We start from the raw sequence: 22,610 nt of genomic DNA on the forward strand, positions 1-22,610 counted from the left end.
CTATTTGTCCCCCATCATTTTAGGCTTTGTCCAGATTTTTTGCTCTAAAAGGTTGGGAAGTATGCTTGGATTGAGAGACCATAGGTATTTGTCAATTAGCATCTTCATATGTTTATTATGTTTTTGGGTTAGGCTTATAAGGATATTTTCAGTATTTTTTATGAGATAATGAACCTTGGGAGTCCATGCCTGTCATTCTAGACGAGACTTTTAAGAGTTGGTCTTCCATTACTGAGTATAACAGGAATGGATAGAGAATGATAGAAAGCAATTATGTACTGGTGCTGTTTAGAAGAGAACACAAATAAAATCGTAGATTGGACTCTGCCTGATAGGAACTGGATTGAGTTTTTTTCATACTTCTGCCTCCATGGAAGGCTTGCCCCATCTCCTGACCCGATCCCCATTCACTTACAAGGCACTCTTAGGAATTACAAGCCTTTATTCCATGGATAGAAAGTCCCTACCTTGGGTAGCACACACGGCTTGATGGTGTGCTGCTGCTTTGGGAATGCCAAGAGTTGAGTTGGGGAAAAGGACTACAGTATAACACACTGACCAGAGGAGACACAGCACTGTTTTAATGCAGTCAGGTAGGGCCCTTTATCAGGAATATAAAGCAGAGTAAGTAAAAGTAATCCTATCTCCTTGTTTTCCTTAGAAATACTAAACATTAGAATTTACCTTTTTGTTTCTGCATTCACTGGCTTTCATTTACCTGAAAAGCAGTCAGAATCATTGCTTATAACACATTTTGCCAAGCAGGACTGCGTATTGTTTATGCCAAGACTATCAGAAGTCATTGCTTTTCTTTCAGGACTTGAGTGAAATGATGCTATCCAGTAAACACTGCACACTGCAAGACTTAATGGAAAACAACAAGGAGAATACGAATACTAGGTAGCATAGTTCTTAAATGTCCTACTCTTCATAGTATGACATGAAGCATGTGAGCCACTGCTCTTCAGCCAGGGTAATGATTCTGAAAGAAGAGCTGGCTGAATGGCACAGAGGAATAAATCCCTGGTTAGAACCCACACTACATGGCATTGTTTAACAATTCAGATGCTGGAGAAGGTGGCAGGGGAAACTGGCGGTGACCAGCCAATGCTGGCTTACCCATTTTAGCCATTCAGGGATGAGACAGGCAATCCTATTCCCTGCAGTCCTGCTACCTGCTGGAAAATGTATGCACAGTGTACAGCATATGGACAGAAGTTAATTAACTATTGATAAACACCCCTAGGAGTTGACACAGTAGTAAGGGATCTGGGAACTTATGTAACAGCAATGTGGCCTTTGAGCAATATGTAGGTAAGATAGTAAGAAAATCATTTTGTGTTGCCCAACTTATAAGTAAGGGTATGGCATCTATGTCCAGGGAAGTTATAGTACCACTGTACTCTGCCCTTATCAGACCCATCATTGATTAAAGTGCCCCCTTTGGTATGTATCTAACCAGAAACTTGCAACAGTTGGAATACTCATAAATGTTTCTCACCATGAGACTTCTGGGCATGTACACCTTGTCCTACACTGGTCATCTAAAGGCTCTGTCTTTGTATTCAGTCTCCTGGAGCTGCAGATTGCTGAGAGGGGATCTTTGTCTGGCTTACAGAGCTTCCTCAGACTCAGCCCTGATAGATCTGTTGTATATCCTTAAAACAACCAGCACCAGAAACATTTAATCCAGGGATCTGAACTTCAGCTTTGTCATTAACAGAACATGTTAGAGAGACAGATATGTGTCCCAAAGTATCCCAGCACTATGGAATAGTCACCCCATCCATGTAAACAGAGTTCATCCTTGACCCTATTGAAAAAAAAAACCTTGACAGGTGGGTGGGAAATCGTAAATTTACTCCCATTCTGGCCCACATGTCCCTTATGGATAGAGACCATCAGTAAGAAAAGTATTATCCTACCCCCCCCCCCCCCCCACTTACAAGTCCTTAGTTACTTCCTTATTACCATGCCCCTATAGATACCCATGATACTCAGGACCTAAATGGTTTGGGGTGCATGGCTAGGTCTACGAACCTATGTGTACTTGGTTATGCCAAGCTGCTGTTTGTAATAGCAGTAATCATACACATGTAAAACCATGCACACAGGCTGGGGAGGCACAGCAGGACCTTGCTTCTCTGGCATGTGTGTCAGCCATCACGGAAGGGTTTTATCACTTCTGTCCCCCACAGCTTTATGAAACCTAACAGACTGATACTCTCATCTAATCAAATACTGTAATAAACTCATAAAAAAATTAAAAAAACATTTTTTTTTTTTTTGGAAGGGCAATGCCTCCTGCAACCCCCCATAAGCCTGCTACTTAAATGCTCCAGTGTTGCTGTCCACAGAGAAGGAGAAACAGTCAGTAGCTTGTATGCAGCCTCAGGGAAAAGAGTGTGTGGCCTCGGGGGGGACGGGACAAACTCAGAAACATAAATTTATGTAACATTTAGTACGATCGAGATGTATAGCTATCCTGTTGAAACATGAAATGATGGAATGTCCCTCTTGACAATATAACAGATCAGAAACTGAAACTCTGAAATGTGATGTGAAAAAATTGAACCTGATCAATATGGGATGTTTCTGTCAGAAAGTTTGGATAAATGTTATGCCTAAGAACAGGTTTTGACTCTGCTAGAATGTGTCTTTCTCATTGATTCTTTGGATTGAGGTTAATCCTTTTTCAGTGCGGAAGATTTGGACATGTTAGTGAAGTACTCTTCCTTCATCTTCTATTTCATTTTGTAGCCTCTTTCTGTAGGTGACATTCCACTTGTTCCAGATTTGCTGTTCTCCGTCGTAGTGAGCATTTAGTTAATCTGCTTGTAAGTAAAAGTAAGCACTCACTGGAAGTTTCTACTTGTTGATCTTAACTGCCTATTGAAACTCTGCAGGCAAGTGGACATTTGCTGTAGGAAAAAGCACTTTATTGCACAAATCAGTAGTGTTTTTCCTTTTCTGTGATTGTGCACCCATGAAATATATATATTTAAATAAGGGTGTGAGAGGGTGCTGGTGGCTTGCCCCAACAAGAAAATGCTTAATTTATTTTTTGTCTGATTGAGTTCCTTGTGAGTTGAAATTTGGAACTTGCATCTTTATTTATTTGGGACTTGGAAGCATAGGGTAACCGGACAGCCTTTTGATTGTAGGGTACAGTGTGTGTGTGTGTGTGTGTGTGTGTGTGTGTGTGTGTGTGTGTGTGTGTGTGTGTGTGTCCGTTTACTATGTTGGAAAGTCAGAAAGTGACTTTCTCTAAGTGCACAGAGTGTGGCCACAAGCTGTCACCAGCCGACGGTCACAATCTGTGGTAGTTTGCTTAGGGGTGCCTCATTTGTCATCTGGCTGCAAAATCTGTGTGGCCTTCAACCCCTGAGCCCTGCAGGATCGCAGGAACAAGTTAATTCTGGCGGGTCTTCTACCAGCAGAATCAGCTTCTACTACTTCTGCTTCCACAGTGTCTTCGCCAGCCACGGCTGTGGCTGTCCAGCCTTCCGGCCCTCCTCCCCTGTGCAGGACTCACCCTCCCACCTTGCCACAGGGAGAGACAGAGGCCAAGAAAGAGAGAATGAAAGACAAACACAGGGAGACAAAGAGACATTCAGAAAAGGAAAAAGAGAGAGATAGAGAGAAGGGCCTCAAGCGGCAGGCCGAGTTGGATCCTACAGCCCCTCCCGCTTAGGTGATCTTGTCTCCTGTTAAAGTCACTAGGCCATCCTCTTCTCGGCTCCGTTCACCACGTTTTTCTCTGGAGCTGGAGGAGGAGGCTAGACCACCATCGAGGTTGTCTTCGCGTCAGCTCTCCCGGCCGGCGTCGGTGGCGTCCTCGAGATCGACTTGGAGCATCTCTGAAGCAGACATGGATCGGATGATGTGAAGGTTTCTACAAACTCAACTGCAGATGGGAGAGTTGCTGGCTCCCTCCCCCCACCGGTGCGGGGAGTTCGGCTCCGTTTTTCGCCCCAATAGCTCCTTCTCCGATCCACCATCGGATTTCGGAGTCTATAGATCTGAGGAGCCCCGGAGTCAGGGGGTCGGCGTCGATGGTACCTTCGGCCTCAATGCCGGCCATGCCCTCGAGTCTGTCGGATCCGCTTTCGGATCCGAGCTCTCAGAGCTGTGAGTTGGGCGTCGGATCCAAGGGGATGAGTGTGTCATCGGCTCCGTTGTGGTCAGGGCATACCGTCCCTTTGGGTCCGGCCGTTCCAACTTCGGCTCCGATCCCTTAGTCTGATCCGAGGGTTGCGGCTACCCTCACCAACAGTTTCAGGGAAGCCAGTTCTCCTTCGGCATTCTACGTTGTGGAGAGGGTTCTTTCTGAAGGATCAAGACCCCTCACTCTTTCCTTGGGGTCCATCCCTGCCCCCACGCAGTTGGGCTTGTCTTCTGTCATCCATCAGCCAGTCCCCCCAGGGACAGCCTGTGTCCAGCCAGTTCCCCTGGAGGAACACAAAACCATTTGTGAGCCCTTCCCGCTCGGAGAGTTCACCAGAGGAGGTTCCTCACAAACTCCAGTGTAAAAGGAGGCGCTTGGACTCCCCCGAGTCCCTCACTAAGGATACCGACTTGGAGGAAGGGGAAGGTTCCCCCATATCACCCCCCGAAGGCGTTTCCTTCGGAGACATAATTTAAATCCTTCACCAGAGGGGGGGGTCCACCCAAAAACCTTCCTCTGACGAGTCGTTATTCCTGGAGGCGTTCGACACAGGTCCATCTACCTCTTGGGTGTGTCCCCCAGCTGACCCTCTGGTGGACCTTATCACCACCAGAGCTTGGAAGGAGCCGGACACTGTGGAGCCAATACCCAAAAGGCCTGGCAAAATATTGAGCCCTCTGGCAGATAGAGCTTCTTGGAGCAAAGGTTCTCCGGTTGATGCCATGGTGGTGGCGGTGGCCACAAAAATAGAACTTGTCTAGGAAAGTTCCTCAGTCCACCCCACCCCCTAGACAAGGAGTCCAGGGCGATGGACCGTCTTGGAAAGCAGACTTTTGCTTCAGCTACCTTTACTATAAGGGCACTGAATTACTTGGCCCACGTAATTCGACTGCAGCGGGACCTTGTGAAAGAGTACGCCGAGTCTCCCCCGGAGTCCATGTCGGCCGAGGATAAATGGACCTTCTCGGCTTGTATGGCCACTCTCAAGTCTGTGTCCAATACATCCATGCGTTTACTCTCTCACGCCACCGAGGGAGCCGCTAGGGCTAGCGGGTCCGGCATCTCTTTAAGGCGTCACCCCTGGCTCCGTCTTTGCGATTGCTCAGAACCCTTCAAATCATCCTTCACTAACGCACCCTTTGACGGTTCGACCCTGTTTGGAAAGACTGTCCGCAGTATGCTGGTCCAGAGCGAGAAAGACAGGAAAACGCTGTCAGCCATCGGGATCCGCTTCTCTAACCCTCAAAGGTCCTTTGCCAGGAACCAGCGAGGGCAAAAGAAGCTATGGTTCTGGAAAACTCAGCAGTCCCGGAACGCTCAGGACTGCTTCTCTCGAGGAAGCAGAGGGGGACAAGGTGGACATCGGCTCAGAGGCAGAGGGGGGGGCGAAGAACTTCGAGTTACGGGAACCTTTTTCAGATCGACCCGCGCAGCAACCCTGAGGGGTTGCCCGACTGCTCCTCTCTGGAGGCAGTCGGGGAGCGTTTTTCGATGCACCTAGCCCAATGGGAGTCCATCACGACAGATCGCTGGGTGCTTTGAATAATATCCAGAGGCTATTCAATTCCCTTCACTAACAAGCCCCCTTACACAAGGCACCTCCCAGATGTCCCACCCGCTCAGAGGGAGGCCGCGGCTTTGGAAATACAAAAGCTGCTAGAAAATAGAGCCATCCAGCAGGTGTCCCCAGACCAGTCTGGATTAGGCATCTATTCAAGGTTCTTTTTGGTGCCAAAAAAGATGGGGGACCTAAGGCCGATTCTCGACCTGTCAGCAATGAACCTGTTCGTTGCCAAGGAAAAGTTCCGGATGGTCATGCTTCAGTCCATCCTGCCCTTCTTGCAGAAGGAAGACTGGTTGTGCTCGATAGACCTCAAGGATGCATACTACCATATCCTGATGGACAGGCGATCCAGGAGGTTCCTCTGCTTTCGGCTAGGGGCCAGTCATTATCAATTCAGGGTCCTACCCTTCGGTCTCACCACGGCCCCCAGGGTGTTCACCAAGGTCATGGCAGTTGTAGTGGCCCACCTGAGACTTCAGGGCATTCAGGTCTTCCCGTACCTGGATGACTGGCTCCTCACTGCCCGCACCAGACATCTACTCTTACTAGCCAGCGATTTCTTTCTCCGGATATCACCTCGGCTGGGGATCACCATAAATCCCAGGAAGTTTTCCCTTCAACCTTTTCAAGTGTTAGACTTCATAGGGGCGAGAATAGATTCTCTTCAGGCCAGGGCATTGACTCCAGACAGACTACACAGCCTGGCACTTCATGTGTTAGCACTTCTGCAGGCCCTGCACCCCCAGCAGAATTAGTCCTGAGAGCCTTTGGGTCCATGGCAACAGCTATCAACCTGATCCCTTGTGCTTGTCTGCATATGAGAATTCTACAGTGGACATTGCAAGTTCAGTGGTCGATACTTCATCAACCTCTAGATTTTTCCCATCCCTCTGAGCAGAGTGTGCAGAAATTCTCTCACATGGTGGCTCCGATCCCGGAATTTGCAGGAGGGACGTCCTTTTGTTGCACCCCAACCCCAAGCCATGGTGACCACGGATGCCTCCTGCCTAGGGTGGGGGGGGGCACTGCTCGGGCAGGACTGTTCAAGGCACGTGGACTCAAAGCGAGGCCGTTCTGCATATAAATGTTCTAGAGATGAGAGCGGTCCTTTTAGCGTTGCAGGCTTTTCATGCTTATCTTCCTCTGGGAACTATTGTGATCCAGTCAGACAATATGTCAGTGGTCTGGTATATCAACAAACAGGGGGGAACCAAGTCTTATCCCTTTTGTCGAGAAGCCATGAGAGTTTGGGAATGGGCGATCTCCACCAACAGCTTTCCGGGTCAGTCCAACATCATGGCAGACAAATTGAGCAGTACTATCCTTTCTCCATACGAGTGGTTTCTGAACCCTTGTGTAGCGGAACAGATCTTCCTCAAGTGGGATCAGCCTTGCTGCGATCTCTTCACATCGCCATCCACCACGAAGTGCAGCAAATTTTTTGCTCTAATCCCCCCGACGGTGGAAGCCTCCAGAGACGCTCTTGTTCATGCTTGGCCACCCAGTCTTCTTTATGTCTGGTTCCCCTGCCTATGGTCTCATCTCATAGCTCCACCTTGGTTCTTGGATCCCATTCCAGATCTGATTCGTCATCCCTCGGGAATGCTTCCTCCAAATCTGGACAGCCTGAAGCTCACAGCTTGGCTGCTCCAGTTCCACTGGTTGCTAGGACTCCCGGTATTTCTTCAACCTGTTAAATCTATCTTGGTTGCACACATAAATCCTCTAGCAAGAAAATTTACTGTAGCAAATGGAGACGTTTCTCCGTTTGGGCTTCACAGAGAAATCTGGATCCTTTTACCGCTCCGATCCCAGCGGAATTAGACTTTTTGTCTCGTATCTTCCAGCAAGGAGCCAGCTCTTCCACAGTCAAGGTCCAGCTGGTGGCTATTTCTCATTTCCATGTAGGGGACAATTTAGGCTCTCTCGCTGCTGCCAGAATTTGTAAGACTTTTTTGAAAGGCACTTTTCTTCTGAGACCTCCTATTAAGAATCCATCACTGCCGTGGGATCTGACTGCGGTTCTTCAGGCCTTAGTTGCGCCTCCTTTCAAGCCCTCGGCATCAGTTGACTTAAAATTCTTGTCATGGAAGACGGCTTTTCTGGTAGTTATCACCTCAGCCAGGAGAGTGTCAGAGCTTCAGGCTCTTTGTATGAAACCCCCATATCTTGTGTTTCATAAGGACAGGGTGTCTCTCAGGACTAATCCGTCTTTTCTCCCTAAAGTTGCTTCTGAGACAAACATTAATCAATCTATTAATTTGCCTGTTTTTTTCCCTAATTTTCAGAACAAAGGGGAGTACAAACCTCATTTGCTGGGTGTTCACAGGCAGTTAAGTTTTTATTTACACAGGATGGCGGTCTTTCGTAAATCTGATCAACTTTTTGTTTCCTTTGCTAAGCCTTTTTTAGGGAAACCAGTTTCAAAGGTGACTGTTGCTAGGTGGATTTCCCTTTGTATCCTACAAGCATATAGAGAGCTTGGTTTACCAGAACCAGTAGGAGTTCATGCTCATTCTACATGTTCTATGGCAACGTCTGCTGCATTCTGGTCTAGAGTTTCCCTGGATAACATTTGCTCAGCGGCTACCTGGGCGTCCTCTCACACCTTTACTTCTCATTATAAACTGGATTTGGTGTCTAGAGGAAGGGCTTCTTTTGGCTCTGCAGTGCTCCGAAATATCCTTCCTTAAGGGCCTCCCAAGATTTCAGGTAGCTGGGGACTCTGTCCCACAGGTTGCTGATCAAATGAAGTAAACTACTTCAGATAAAGAAGTTATGTACTCACCATAACGTTCCATCTGAGTAGGTAAACTTCATTTGTCAGCAACCGTCCCTCCGTCCTTCCCCCTTACCTTGGCAGTTATTTTTGCTGAGCTTGATATTCTGAGTTCACGAGCTTGAGATTTGTCCTTGGTTCAGGGGTCTCTGGTTTTAGTTTGTTGGTGTCACGTGTGGAGTGGCAAACTCGATCTGAGGATTGGAAGGAGGTTGCAGTGTAGTATGGGTAGGGGGGAGGAGCTTGGAGCTCGGATCTTTTTGCTTGGAATGCTGCCAGCTCGGATCCGTGTCAGATTCCTAGCCCACAGATTGCTGACAAATGAAGTTTACCAACTCAGATGGAACGTTATGGTGAGTACATAATTTCTTTTTTCTTACCAGAGTAGTTGCAGAGCAGTTCTTGACCAGTGGCCTGTGCCTTTCCAAGATTTATTCAGGAGACTGTTTTTACATCTTGGATGTGAGAAGAGCCCTTTGATACTGTGTCTTGAACAGCTCAACAGTATCAGATGAGCAATTTTTTTTTGGGGGGGGGGTCCCTGTTAATTGTTAGAATGGAAGTGAAGGAGCAGATATTCAGATATATCAAGTGCTACAAAGTCTTTTTCATCATAATTTAGAATTGTAGTTTTATTTGAGGTGTCAGTGCACCCTTACGTCTACCCCCCCCCACACACACACACACATACACAGAAGGCATTGCTGTTTCACTATTGCATATTAAATAATTAATTTCAACATTACTGCACTTTAGAGTTAAGGCGTAGTCCCCCTCACAGTAACCCTTTTCACTGAAAGTGGCTTTCACTGAATTGAAATTTGCATTGAATATGTGGTCTTTGAAAAGCAGAGCTGATTATATTTGCTTGTCTCATTTTATTGCTGTCTGTTAAAATAAGAAGTGAAAGTCTATTTTTCTTTTGCATTGCTTCATTTGATGAGCTTTAAAATCTTTGGCTGCTTTCTAAAGAGTTACATCAGTAATGCAATTTATGCAGTAGCTGGATAGTGCAATTATACCTTTTTCAGCTGATTGGCACCACATATTCCGTTAACTGGAAACACTTTGCCAATGGTCAGACTCCAGGGGGTTGAATCTAGTAAAGACATTTTGGCAACAGGCAGAGCTGGCTTTGTCAGAGAAGTGCTTTAGGTATAATTCTTTCACTTTTCTGTATTTAACTGCTGGACAGTTTGTCATTTGACTAACAGGATCTCCTGGCTGAAGATAACAAAACATAATCCAGATAACATAAAGGTATTGCTGCACAGTGTTAGAAATCTTAACAGAAAAAATGCTCCACTCCCTACAAGAACACCTTACCCTGGAAAACTTTGATATATACATCGTCATAGAGACATAGTTCAAGACCATTGAGAGCACTCCATCACTGCAGGGTTTCACTACCTACCACATATTCCGGCCCATCACGTTAGATGAAGGTACTAAAAGCAGCAAAGTCTCCATAGTCTTAAAAAAAATTCACCTCTAATCTAATTAGACAGGATGACAACCTAGAACTCTTCCACGTGCCACTTACTATTATCAAACCCCTTATATAAGAGCTAAGTATTGGACCCCTTTGTCTCCCTGTTAGCCCATAACGTCTAGCTAGCCAGTATGGAGTCCCTATGCATTAAGCCAAACACCTTTATCGTAGAATTTCAACTACATTTCTTTTTACTGGGAGACTTATACAGCTTCAAACATGAATACTTAGAAATTTCTGGGCTTTTATCAATACAAACTGTCTGGACCAGTCATGCACACACTAGCCAAGGGTGATAAAATCCTGGTATTGGTCTTTACCAATATGGGGCAGCTTTGCTCCCTACCAATTATAACTTTTTCCCTAGTCATATCTGACCACAAATCAGTCACATTCACCTTAAGACTGAAGCTGAAAGCATCTTCTAGTACCTTGGTATTCAGAAGTTATGCCAAGGCTAATCTACTAAAACTAATTGATGACCTGACTAAATTAAAAGCCCCTTTCATCTTGATAACTCCAATGCTTAAAGTTCTGTGCACATGTAAATAGCAGAATAGATGCATCTCCCCCCTCAGAATTAAATAGAATGCACATTTAAAAATAAATCCCTATAGTGGAACCCTAATATAAATAGGCTCTTTAATAAAATTTAAAAAACTCATTGCACACAAAAATAAATTTAACTCAGAATATACTAGTAATGCTGTTGCTAAAGTTAGCCAGTAAGTCTGGATCCTGATCAGATCAACCAAAGCAAGATGTGAGGTTAAAGTAAAGTCGTCACCCTGGTGAAGGATGACCAAAAAGCCTTCCTTAACCATGTTAGAAATCTGGGAAACATTATGTACTGTGCAGAGGTAATATAGTTAGTAAAGGATGTCACATACTTTGACCTAGAGGGCATAGCCAGTTTAGTTTAAAGTCCATCCTCCTCTCCCCTCCTGTATTTCCAGATCACATATCTACATCTGCATCTCCCTCAAATCACCCAGGAACACGTCATTAAGGTACTGTCCAAGGCCATGTGCACTTCTTGTATGAGGCTGGATCACATGTCAAGCCACCTACTGCGCAGTCTGAAATAGGACTTCTCAGACTCCGTAGTCATTACTCAGTATCAGCCTCCACATAGGCTTTGTGTCAAATGAATAGTCATCGCAGACTTGGGTAGACTTATTAGCCTGACCAATCTCATCTGTAAGGCTATGGGAAGAATCATTATGGAATTAGTAAGTAAGGACATAGGGTACGTACAGACTCTTGAAACAAGCAATTTCAGATTCATCAAGGGAAGCTCTTGCCTACTTAACCTGGTTGACTTCTTCGAGATGGTTACTGAAGCAATGGATGAGGGCAAATCAGTAAACAGTGGAGATCTCTACCTTGCAAACTCATTTCACAACATCTTACAGTCCTGTATCCTAGAAAAACTCTCCCAGCTAAATATAAATTCCTGTGTATCTCATTGGATATCCAACTGGCTCTCAATTAGTACCTACGAAATTAGGGTGGGCAACTGTTCCACTTCCAAAAGACATGTTACTTGCTGTGTACCACAGGCTTTAGTCCTTGGCCCACTCCTCTGGGGAGTTTATTTCTTGTAAGTCAAAGTAAATGTTAAGCATTTATGGCTGACCAAGTGTGCAGACAACTGTAAACTTGGTACCATTGTAGACTTCCCTGAGGACACCAAAATCTTTCAAGGTGGCCTTTCTCAAATAGCTTGTGTCAAAACCATGGACTAAACCTAAATGCCAAGAATGTATAATCATATCCTTTGGCGAGCATGACTTCTCTTGAAAGTTGATACCATAGTAAGGGATCTCGGAACCAGTGTTGACAATGAACTGTCCTTTGATCCTCATGTATCCACTATTTTAAGGAAGATGTTCTTCGTGTTTCACTGTTGCAGTCATTACATTTGGGTAATCTGCTGGCAGGTTGCCATCAGTAGGCCTGATTAACAAAGTCTTGGGTCCTGTGTCGGTTGCTGTCCCTTCTTCCATGACGTCAGGTCGTCAGGGGTATAAAACATGCATCCGATGCCATTACATGAGTCTTTCTTGCCGTACGGTGCCAGAAGCAGAATCAGTTCGCAAGTGCTGGTCGGCTGACTCCTGAAATTTTTGTTTTCGAGTTTCAGAACTGAAGTCTTCAGCTAAAAGCTAAGTACCCCATTGGGGAAACTTTTTCTTGCTCCTTATCGATGTCAGTAAAAGTTAATAATTGCATTACTTGTGGAAAGCAAATACCTCACAAAGATTTTCATTCGTACTGTATTCCTTGCCTAGGCCCTGACCACGATGTACCTTGCTGTCGGTTTTGTGCTTTATTTAATCAGAGCACTATGCAACGTCAGTACATTTTTGCCTCTAAGTATTTCGGTTCTTGATTTAATTATGCAGAAATGTCATCGGTTAGCCATCCGACTACCGGGATTCTGAAAAAACGCAAATATAAAGACAGAGACAGGCCGCCGAGGTCCAAAACTGTCGATGACGCTTCTCCTAAGCCAGTCGCCAGTTCGCCGGTACTCAAGTGAGGCACATTCGCAGCCCCTGATACCCACTAATTCTGATTCGCAGGCCTCTACTGAGACTCATTTGGAGTCCGGTGTGCCGCGAGATGCTTCGCCTATGGAACCCGTGGATGTCTCTACCTTGGATGGGTCCGGAGCCGCTGTGCAGCCACTGGCTTCTGAGGGTGTATTCAGACTTACAGACTTGCATATTAAACCGACTCCACCTTCATAACTAAGGTCTAAATCTCAATCTGTGTCTAAAAAAACGATGTTCAGGCCCCTATGCCTAAAAAACAAATGATCAAAATGGCTGAAGATTTAATTACTCTAATCAGGGGTAGTCAACCCCCTTCTCTAAGAGGCCTAGGGCTGAGTTTGATTATGAATCTTCTGATCAGATTTCTGTTTCTTCTGACTCTTCTAATGACGTGGATTTGTCCATACCTACTTATGAGGATTCTCATGCAGAGGATTCCATTCCCTCTGCTTCCCCTCCTGAGGATTTTTCTTTTAGGGAAACTTTACATACCTTAAGAGAGCATTTCCACTGGGAAAGTCAGGAATTTTCTGATTCAAAAAAGAGGCTTAGAGATTTCCTTCTTCTACCTCAGCATAGGCCTTTGGCTATACCTCCTGTACTAGACATTGTTGTTGATGTGTTTTCAGAATCCAGTATGGCCCCTGATTCCCTGCCTCCGGCTCCTAGTAAACCTGACAGATATTACAGGGTTCCTGAGTCCCACAAGTTCCTTTTCAAAAATCCTGCTGCAGATCCAGAAACCATTTCTCAGGGGCCCAAGGGCATTAAGGCTTCTACTGCTAAAAATTCTACTTTAGTTTATACTTCTGCAACCTTGGAAATCAGGGCTTTAAACTGCCAATTCCATATGTTAAAATATCAACAGCATACTGTTGTACTGCTTAAACAGAAAATGATGTTGATTCCTGACTGTGTGGAAAATAAAGATTTACAGGATTTATTGCATTCTGCTGAACAAGTTGGAAAACATACTTTGCAATGTGGTTTTGATTCTTTAGAGGCCTCGTGCAGGGCTGCTGTTACTGGGTCTGTGCCTAGAAGGCATGCTTGGCTTAAGGAGCAATCTTTGCCTGATCATGTTAAAGCAAAATTGTTGGATGCTCCTTTAAATCAGGACCGCCTGTTTGGCAATAAGGCTGAAGAGGTTCTAAAAAAGATGGAAGCTAAAGCTAAATGTATGCAAACTGTTAAAGATTTCTTACAAGTGCAACCTCCAAGATTTAGTAGGCATTGGCCTACTAAGAATTGGTCTTTTCCAGCTCCTTCCATATCCTCTCAAGCCAAACCCAGACACACCAAAAGCACCAGATTTCAGTCCCAGGGGACTCTCAGATCTAAGCAATGGGGGGCCTCCACTTACAAATCTGGAAATAACAAGACACCCCCCCATGGTAAACAGTCTCAATGACTTCCTTTTAAAATTACCAAGCACTTGCCTTTTAGCTGCCCCTTTGGGGGGAAAGATTGCTCTTCATGCAAATAACTGGGAACTCATAACCCAGGACAAATGGGTTTTAAATATAATGTCCCAGGGATACAGATTTCATTTCCACACGTTGCCAACACCAAACGGGTGGCCAGACCTGCCTCCAAATCAGTGGGCAAAGGCTCAAAAACAAGTACTTTCCCTCTTAAACATGGGGACTATTCAACCATTACCAGAAGAGGAAAAAGGACAAAGTTTCTATTCCAGGCTTTTTCTGGTACTCAGAAAAGACCAATCATGGCGTCCAATTCTGGACCTGTCTACTCTAAACACCTTTCTGGACATTCCAAAATTCAAGATGCTAACTCTTCACCATTTACTTCCTATGCTAGGCAAAGATGCCTGGTTGGCAACTCTAGATTTAAAAGAAGCATACCTGCACATTCCAATCAGGGAATCTTGCAGAAGATACCTCTGCTTCAAAGCAGGCTACTTGCATTATCAGTTCTCTGCACTGCCCTTTGGCTTGTCTACTGCGCCCAGGGTATTCACAAAGTGCCTGGCTCCTGTTATTGCATTTTGCAGGCAAAAAAAATATTCAAATATATCCATACCCGGAAGATTGTCTAATTCAGTCAGAAAACCAGGGCATACTTCTAAATCGTCTGGCGTTTGTAAAAAGGGTTCTAACTTGTCTGGGGTACACCATCAACAAAAAGAAATCACAACTGGTACTCCCTCAGCAGATTACATTCCTGGGTGCAAGCTTGAATACAACTGCCCAGATGGCTTTCCTCACACCAGAGAAGCAAATTCAATTGGTAACTTACTTTAAACAAGTGGCCACAAAAACCCTGCTATCTGCAAGACAAATACTGCAAGCTTTGGGGTTCATGGCCTCTTGCATTCTTCTAATTCCATATGCCAGACTGCATATGAGGAAATTACAGTGGTACTTAAAAAGTCTATGAAGTCAACATTGTCACAGCCTGGAAACAATGATTCCTATCATACCTTGCCTACACCTGGAATTCCCATGGTGGGCAGAGGCTTGCCACCAAAACAAGGGACTGCCATTCACACTACCCCCTACCGCCCACACCCTAACTACAGATGCATCAGACTATACATGGGGGGCTCACCTGGCAGGAAAGTGCATTCAGGGCAAATGGAACCCAAATCAAATGCACCTACATATCAATCAAAAAGAAATGTTAGCTGTACAGAATGCTCTGACAGCCTTCAAGGACTACATTCTTCCAGGACAACTAATAGTAAAGACGGACAACACCAGGGTTATGTGGTACATAAACAAGCAGGGGGTACACATTCTTACGCCCTCTGCAGACTAGCCATGGCATTGTGGAACACAGCCTTGAGCTACCAAGTGCACTTACAAGCTCAATTTCTGCCAGAAAAATTGAATACACTGACAGACAGACTAAGCAGAAATCTCATGGACTCACACAAGTGGAAACTGGAACCACGGATTTTCAACATGTTGACAAGCAAATGGGGGAGCCCAGACATGCATCTATTTGCCTCCCCCCAGAACTACCAGTTGGACAAGTTTTGCATAAGGACTCCTCACAAAAAAGCCTGGAAAGTGGATGCTCTGTCCTTCAGCTGGAAAAAACAGTTTATTCCTTTCCCCCTCTGCCTCTGCTCTCCAGAGTTCTGCTAAAAGTCAAGCAGGACAAACCAAGAATTATTTTGCTTGCTCCAGACTGGCCACGCCTACACTGGTATCCACTCCTGCGCGGTGTGTCACAAATATCTCCATGGCACCTGCCTCAGACCCCTTCCTTGCTGTCTCAGCAGGAGAACCAAATTCTGTTCCATCAGCTTCCAACATTGAATCTTGCAGTCTGGCTAATCAGTTAAATTTACCCTTATCATCTCTCAGCAAACCTGTGATGGATGTCATCTTGGAGGCGAGAAGACCTAGTACGAGAAAATCTTATGCTGACAAATGGAAAAGATTCTGTGCCTGGAACCAGTCTTTAGGGATGAGCACAGCAGCGCCCAATTTACCTTAGATTTTGCAATACTTAACTGAGATGCTTCACAAGGGCTTGTCTTCTTCCTCTATTAAAATCCATGCTTCAGCTATTTCAGCTCACTATAACACAGAATCACCCTCTTCTCTCATCCCCTGCTCAAGCAGTATCTCAGAGGGGCAAAGAACTTGAGACCACCCAAGAGAGCTTCTACCCCTGCCTGGGATCTTAACTTTGTTTTGGAAAAACTCACTCTACCTCCTTTCGAGCCAGCTGCTACTGCAGACTTAAAATTTCTTTCTTGGAAAACAGCCTTCCTTTTAGCAATCTCTTCAGCTAGAATGATATCTGAATTGCAGGCCCTTATGGCAGTGGAGCCTTTCATCATCTTTCATGCGGACAGGGTATCCCTGAGGACCAGTCCATCATGCCCAAGGTGGTTTCCAGTATGGCTGTTACTCAGTCCATCCATTTGCCAACCTTTCCCAATCCACAGAACAAAGGGGAACGGATTCTGCATTCCTTGGATGTGCACAGACAACTTAGATTCTACTTGGACAGGACTAAATCTCGAAGAAAATTTGAACAATTGCTGGTAGCATTTGCTGCAGGGGCAGAGGGGAAGGGTATTTCAAAACAAACCATTTCTAAATGAATAAGCCATTGCATTCATTTCTGCTATAAGCACCATGGAAAACCTATTCCCCGGGGGATCATATTTCACTCCACCAAGGCTGCATCTACTTCTGCAGCCTTTCGCAGAGGTGTTCCTACCAGGGATATTCTAGAAGCTGCTACCTGGAGTTCTGTACATACTTTCACCAAGCATTATCATTTACTAATTTTCTCTAAATCCAGAGCTGGCTTTGCCACTGCTGTCTTGCAGCTGCCCCTAATGCTGTATAAACTCCTCCTCCCAACCATAGCTTTGGGAATCTACCCAAATGTAATGACTGCAACAGTGAAACACGAAGAACACAGTACAGTTGTGTACACTTACCATAAATGTAGATGTTCGAGTGTATTCACTGTTGCAGTCCTGGTTACCCTCCCTCCAGCCCCCTACTTTTCTCTGGCTATACCTCTACCTTCTTTTACTATGCGTAAAATCCTTTTTGGTGTATTTGCTTTTGGTTGGAGATATATTTTTGTGTTTTTAATTTTATTTGCTCCCCATTAGGGGGGCAACTGACATATGGGGCAAGAAAAACTGATGTAATGGCATCGGATGCATGTTTTATACCCCTGACGACCCGACATCATGGAAGAAGGGACAGCAACCGACGCAGGACCTAAGACTTTGTTAATCAGGCCGACGGAGGGCAACTTGCCAGCAGATTATCCAAATGTAACGACTACAACAGTGAATACACTCGAACATCTATATTTATGGTAAGTGTACACAACTGTACTTTCTTTTTCATTGCACAACTTATATCTGAAGACATGGCATCCAATCCAGAGATGTAGTTCATACATTAATAGGAGATTGCTATGCTAACGGCTAAAGAGCTCTTACAAGCCTAGCCAGTTTTACCCAGAATTTAACCCAATTTTTTATCCCTAGGGGAAAGGGGCTCTGACAATTTTTACAGACTGATACTGTCCATAAGAGTCATGGGCGCCACCCCAGGAGTGAATTTAAAGTTTCCCATCCATTGGTCCAGATTACGCTTGAAGATGGTCAGGGAAGATGCTTGCTTCACGTGAATAGGAAGTGTATTTCAAAGAAGGGGCAATCTCTGGGACACATATCTGTCTCTCCAACATGATCTATTCATGTCAGAGATGAGGTTTAGAGCCTTGGAGCGGGTAGCCTTCATGCAGTTAGTTTTGCCAGTATGCAACATTTCCATCAGGGCTGGGTCAGAGACTGCCTTGAAGATCAGGCACAGATCACCCCTCAGTAATTGGTAGGAAACTGAATACAGTGATAGGGCTTTTAAGCAGTCTGCATTTGACATGTTGATTATACCCTGTATTTTTTTGGTGAAAAAACTCTGAGGATGCTCCAGATGTTGCTGGTTCCTGGCGAGGTACATGCCAAAGGGTGCATTGTACTCAATTATTGGTCTGATGAGGGGTGAATACATTGCTACTATAACATCTTTATATCTGGATGTCATGCTCTTACTTATAAGCTGAGCCACATAGAAGGATTTCCTCACCATCGTGGACACATGGTGATCAAAGGTCAGATTACTCTCTGAGTACCCAGATCTCTCACCACTGGGTCCACTCTTAGGGGACTGCTGTTATTGCAGTTTTCAGAGGTATTTGATTTCCCAGTGGGTATTATTGTGAATTTCTTTGCATTTAGTTTGAGGCATTGGCTCTGACACCAGTCATTAGTGTGCATCAGTCCTTTCTGTAGGATGTCAACATTATTTGGGGAGCCAGTGATTGCCCCCAACTTGCAGTCTTCAGCAAACTTGGTCAGCCAGAGGCCATCTACATTTGCCTTGACATCTGAGAAGTATATCCCAAACAAGAGGGGTCTCAGTACTGAGCACTTTGGAACTCCATTGGTGATTGGAATGTTGCTAGATGTGAATTCCTCCACTCTAATAATGTGTCCTTTCCATCAACCATCTGTCTGTCCATCTGGTGATGTTGAGCTTTGTACCCAGTTTTGTGAATTTATCTACAATTCCTGAGTGAGGTATTGTGTCAAATGCCTTTGCCAGAACAAGGTAGGTGGTATGCACTGTCTTACCCTCATCCATAGCTTTGGTGACTTTCTCAAAGAAGCCAACCAGGCTGAGCAGGCAGGACCTGCCCTTGATGAAGCTGAACTTGGTTTGGTCTAGAGTCTGGAGATTTCCTATTTCATTGTTAATCAGGTCCATGATTATCCTTTCCATAGCATTGCGTATGAGGCTAGTCTGACTTATGAGCTGGTAGTTTCCTGGGTCAGTTGATGGCCCCCCCTTATGTGGAGGGATAACTGTTGCTATCCTGCACTCTACTGTGACAAAGTTTTTCTATAGACTGTGTTAAATAGAGATCCAAGTGGGTCTGTTAGATCATGTTTCATGCTATTTTGTAGGCACCCTAGAATTCCAACAGGGCCCGTTGATGCTCTGTTTGTAGCTTTAGAGACCGCAGTGATGACCTGTTCTTTTGTGTTAATAGACAAAGGAATGGTAAGGGATATTTCATTGGAAGTGACCGGGAGTGATGAATGGGTGAAGTTTGTGCTGAATTTATTGGTTGACAGGCTTGCTATTTGTTTTGACTGAGTATAGGTAATACCATCTACAGCCAGCTCAGCACATTGTTGAGTGTTTCCCTTAAGATTTCTTACATAACTAAAAATGCTTCATGGTTATCATTTGCTTGGGAGGCTATTTTAGTCTTGTAATTAGTTTTGAGGACTTCACTAGTTCCCTGATTTTCAAAAATATCACAGTGGGGACCCACATGGGTTGCAAGTTACAGTTTTAGAACATGTAAATAATTAATTATTTGATTTGTATAATATAAAAAAGAAACTTTGACGAAAGGAATCAATTTTTATCTTGAAATGTAATACTTTGTCCCCTAGGGGTCTTAATATGGAATGCAACTGGAAATGTTTTTTGTAATTAAGACATAATTGTTTTTTAAGGTGTTAACTATTTAATTACACAATTAAGGAGGACGTTTTTGTATATAAAGGATTTATGGGATGTTGAAGTCATACTCTGTAAAGGCTGAATGGCCGAGGCACTAGAGGAGAATAATTTGTTGTTCTGTTTCCGTTTGCTGTTTTAATAAAAAGTGTGTGAAGACTACTGTATCATTTTTTCATGGTTTTTGGTTTTGTACTCTTCATATTTGGAGGTTGCTGATAGTTCCGATTTGCCTTTTGAGACTAATTGAGGGATTTTTTTCTCTGTTGTGCACCCTCACACGTCTAGACAGAAATTACTTCCTTCTGTTGTATAATCTATTTATGCCAGGGGTCCACTAGGGTGATTTTTTTTTCTGGCTAGACCTGGGTTTAGTTGAGTCAGGTACTACCATTTCTTTGCAGTTGTTTAAGTGGTTGTACAGGGCATTTGTGTATACTTCTCCATAGGCTTCTGTGTTTTGGGGGTTAGGGGGAGGTTTTAAATTATCTGTGCTGTCACTTAATAGAATTTCATTTGCCTTGGAAAAATTCTTTGGGTTTTTAGGGTTTAATGGAAGTTGTACCGGTACATTTATTTCAAATGAGACCGATTTATGATCCGATCTTACCAATGGGGACAGCATGGTCAGGGTGCTACACACCCCCATGTTTATGCATATTATATCAAGGATATTTGAGCCCGTAGTGGTTTTGCAGACCAGCTGTTGCATTCAGCTTGTGGTTAGAATAATTTGTTATGTTGGTAGGTATGCTGGTTTGGCACTGCTTAAAAAGGCAGTATGGGGGTGGCTAATGCCTTGTCCAGTACTGGAAAGCTTAGTGGCAACCGTTGCAGACCATCTCTGGCAAAGCAGTGTGGTCTGTCGTGCATGTTATCCTAGGCCCACAAATGCTGGATTCCCCTTGGAATGACACCATTAGCTAAGTCATTTATTGAAGTCAGTCAGTTTTCTGTTTGCATTGTGGTATCATTCTCAGTGAGGGTGGAATGTTGCTCAGTGTGAGGCTCACACCCACCTGCAACACATACTTAGTAGAGGTCCATCATGTCTCTCTTCATATTGGCCAGGGAGGTACAGCTCAGGTCATTCATACCCACATGGACTATGACTGAGTCATACTGGTAATTGTGATTGAGTGACCTGAGTGCCTGCATGATCTGTTAAATCCTGGCCCCTGCCAGGCAAGTAACTGTATCCATTTTTTTGTCCACCCTGATAAGGGGGGCATCTGTGTACCTCACAATGGATTCAACCAAGATGTTTGAATGTATGGTGTTTTGCTTTAGGGTCTTGCTTGTGGGACACTGTGATGTGTGTTTTTATGTGTAGTGGTTGGTGTTGACTTAGTTTTGTTTGCATGTGTTTTTAAGGGCAATGTATAGAAGACATCTGAGGTTTTAGTAAGTTACTTGTCAGTACCTCTGCATATGTGGGTTCATGTGTCAAGACCTTATTTAGTGAGGGAAATGATGTGAGTGTGCTGTCAACCCGTTCATCATTTGATTTGTCATGTGTTTTTAAGGGCAATGTAAAGAAGACATCTGAGGTTTTAGTAAGTTACTTGTCAGTACCTCTGCATATGTGGGTTCATGTGTCAAGACCTTATTTAGTGAGGGAAATGATGTGAGAGTGCTGTCAACCCGTTCGTCATTTGATTTATCAGTATGTATGTAAAGGTCGTGTTTCAATTTTCATAGTGTAACTACATCTCTCACATACTGTGTTTGTTTTAGGATTAAGTGGTTGTCAGTATACATGAAGCAATTGCTACATTAGCTCAGGATACTCATATCCACCAGGCTGGCCACAGAGATAGCAGAAAAATGCCTATCCATGCTTTCATTTTTTTTTTTAGTGTGGATTTAACGGGAAAAGAGTGGGTAGATTTGACGGACTGGGATGATAGCACATGGACGAAAAATGTGTTCAGTACTCAGTGTGAACTGCAGCCAGTCAACAAATGCTGCTGCTCTGCATGCAGCTTGTTTGCTCCTAGAGCAGCAGAGGGACTAGAGATGGTTGCAGCGCTAGTCATTTAAGTGAAATTTTAACTTGAAAGCATTTGTGTCGATATAGGGTACTGCTAACCCCTGCTGTGTGGAGAGCAGCTTAGTGCAAACACTAGTCATTCGACAGTACTGGGTCCTCATCAAGCTGATCACTGAATATAATGCTTCATTCAGTATGTATCTGTCCAAATACTTGTCACAACTGTACTAACCACAATGCTTTTTCTGTAAAAAAAAAAATAAAGGCCCTAAATCACGAAAACTATGCAGACCAATTCAAAGCCTTGTCCCTCGTCTCAGTATCATGCAGGCAAATTTTGCTTTGCTTATACAGCCTCAACGGACCCTGTTCTGTCATATGTACTGCACATTTGTAAGTCCAATGGTTGTGAGAACACCTGCTCAAGGGTTTCAGTCTCTTTTACAATATAAGTAGAACATGTTGGAGGGATGTCTATGTACTACAGAGAATACCTTTTCTATGAAACCGTCTTCCACTCCACATAAAGCAAAATACTTCTTTTAGACTTTTCAAACATTATTTGATGAATGGATGGGAAACCGCTAATTCACCTCTAGTTTAGCACCCATGTCCTACATGGACTGGGGCAACAAGTAAATTTCCCAACATATCCTTCTCCTGCCTGACTGTGATTTTTGTTTGCAAAATATAAGGGCTAAAAACTACCTTGAAAATGTAAGGCTAGGCTTCTTAAGATCCACACAGATCAATAGCCTCTAGTAAGTACCCATGAACTTATTCAAACTCGAGATCTTTCACAGCATGTCATCCAACCTTGCCTCCAGTTGTGGCCTTTTCATTTTTTATTGCCTTTTGATTTCCTTGTTGATCCTCTTGTGAAAATACTGAAGAAAACTGAGCAGGGCCCCCTTAGGGACATTCTTTCATTAGTGATTATGGGGATGACTTTGGTACTACTTGAATTCTTTCAAGGAAAGCATCACCATCATGAGGGCTGTTCAAAGGTT

The 22,610-nt window shown here is 44.2% G+C and overlaps 1 protein-coding gene across 4 annotated transcripts in view; it reads left to right on the forward strand.

Moving 5' to 3' along the window:
• The window catches only part of LOC122809252 (myosin-10-like), a 3,714,157-nt gene that overhangs the window by 3,137,466 nt on the left and 554,081 nt on the right, over nt 1-22,610 (forward strand). The window lies entirely within an intron of this gene.

The sequence above is a fragment of the Protopterus annectens genome, chromosome 1.part1 (assembly GCF_019279795.1).
Source record: "Protopterus annectens isolate FY-2018-M chromosome 1.part1, PAN1.0, whole genome shotgun sequence".
Taxonomy (NCBI): Eukaryota; Metazoa; Chordata; order Ceratodontiformes; family Protopteridae; genus Protopterus; species Protopterus annectens.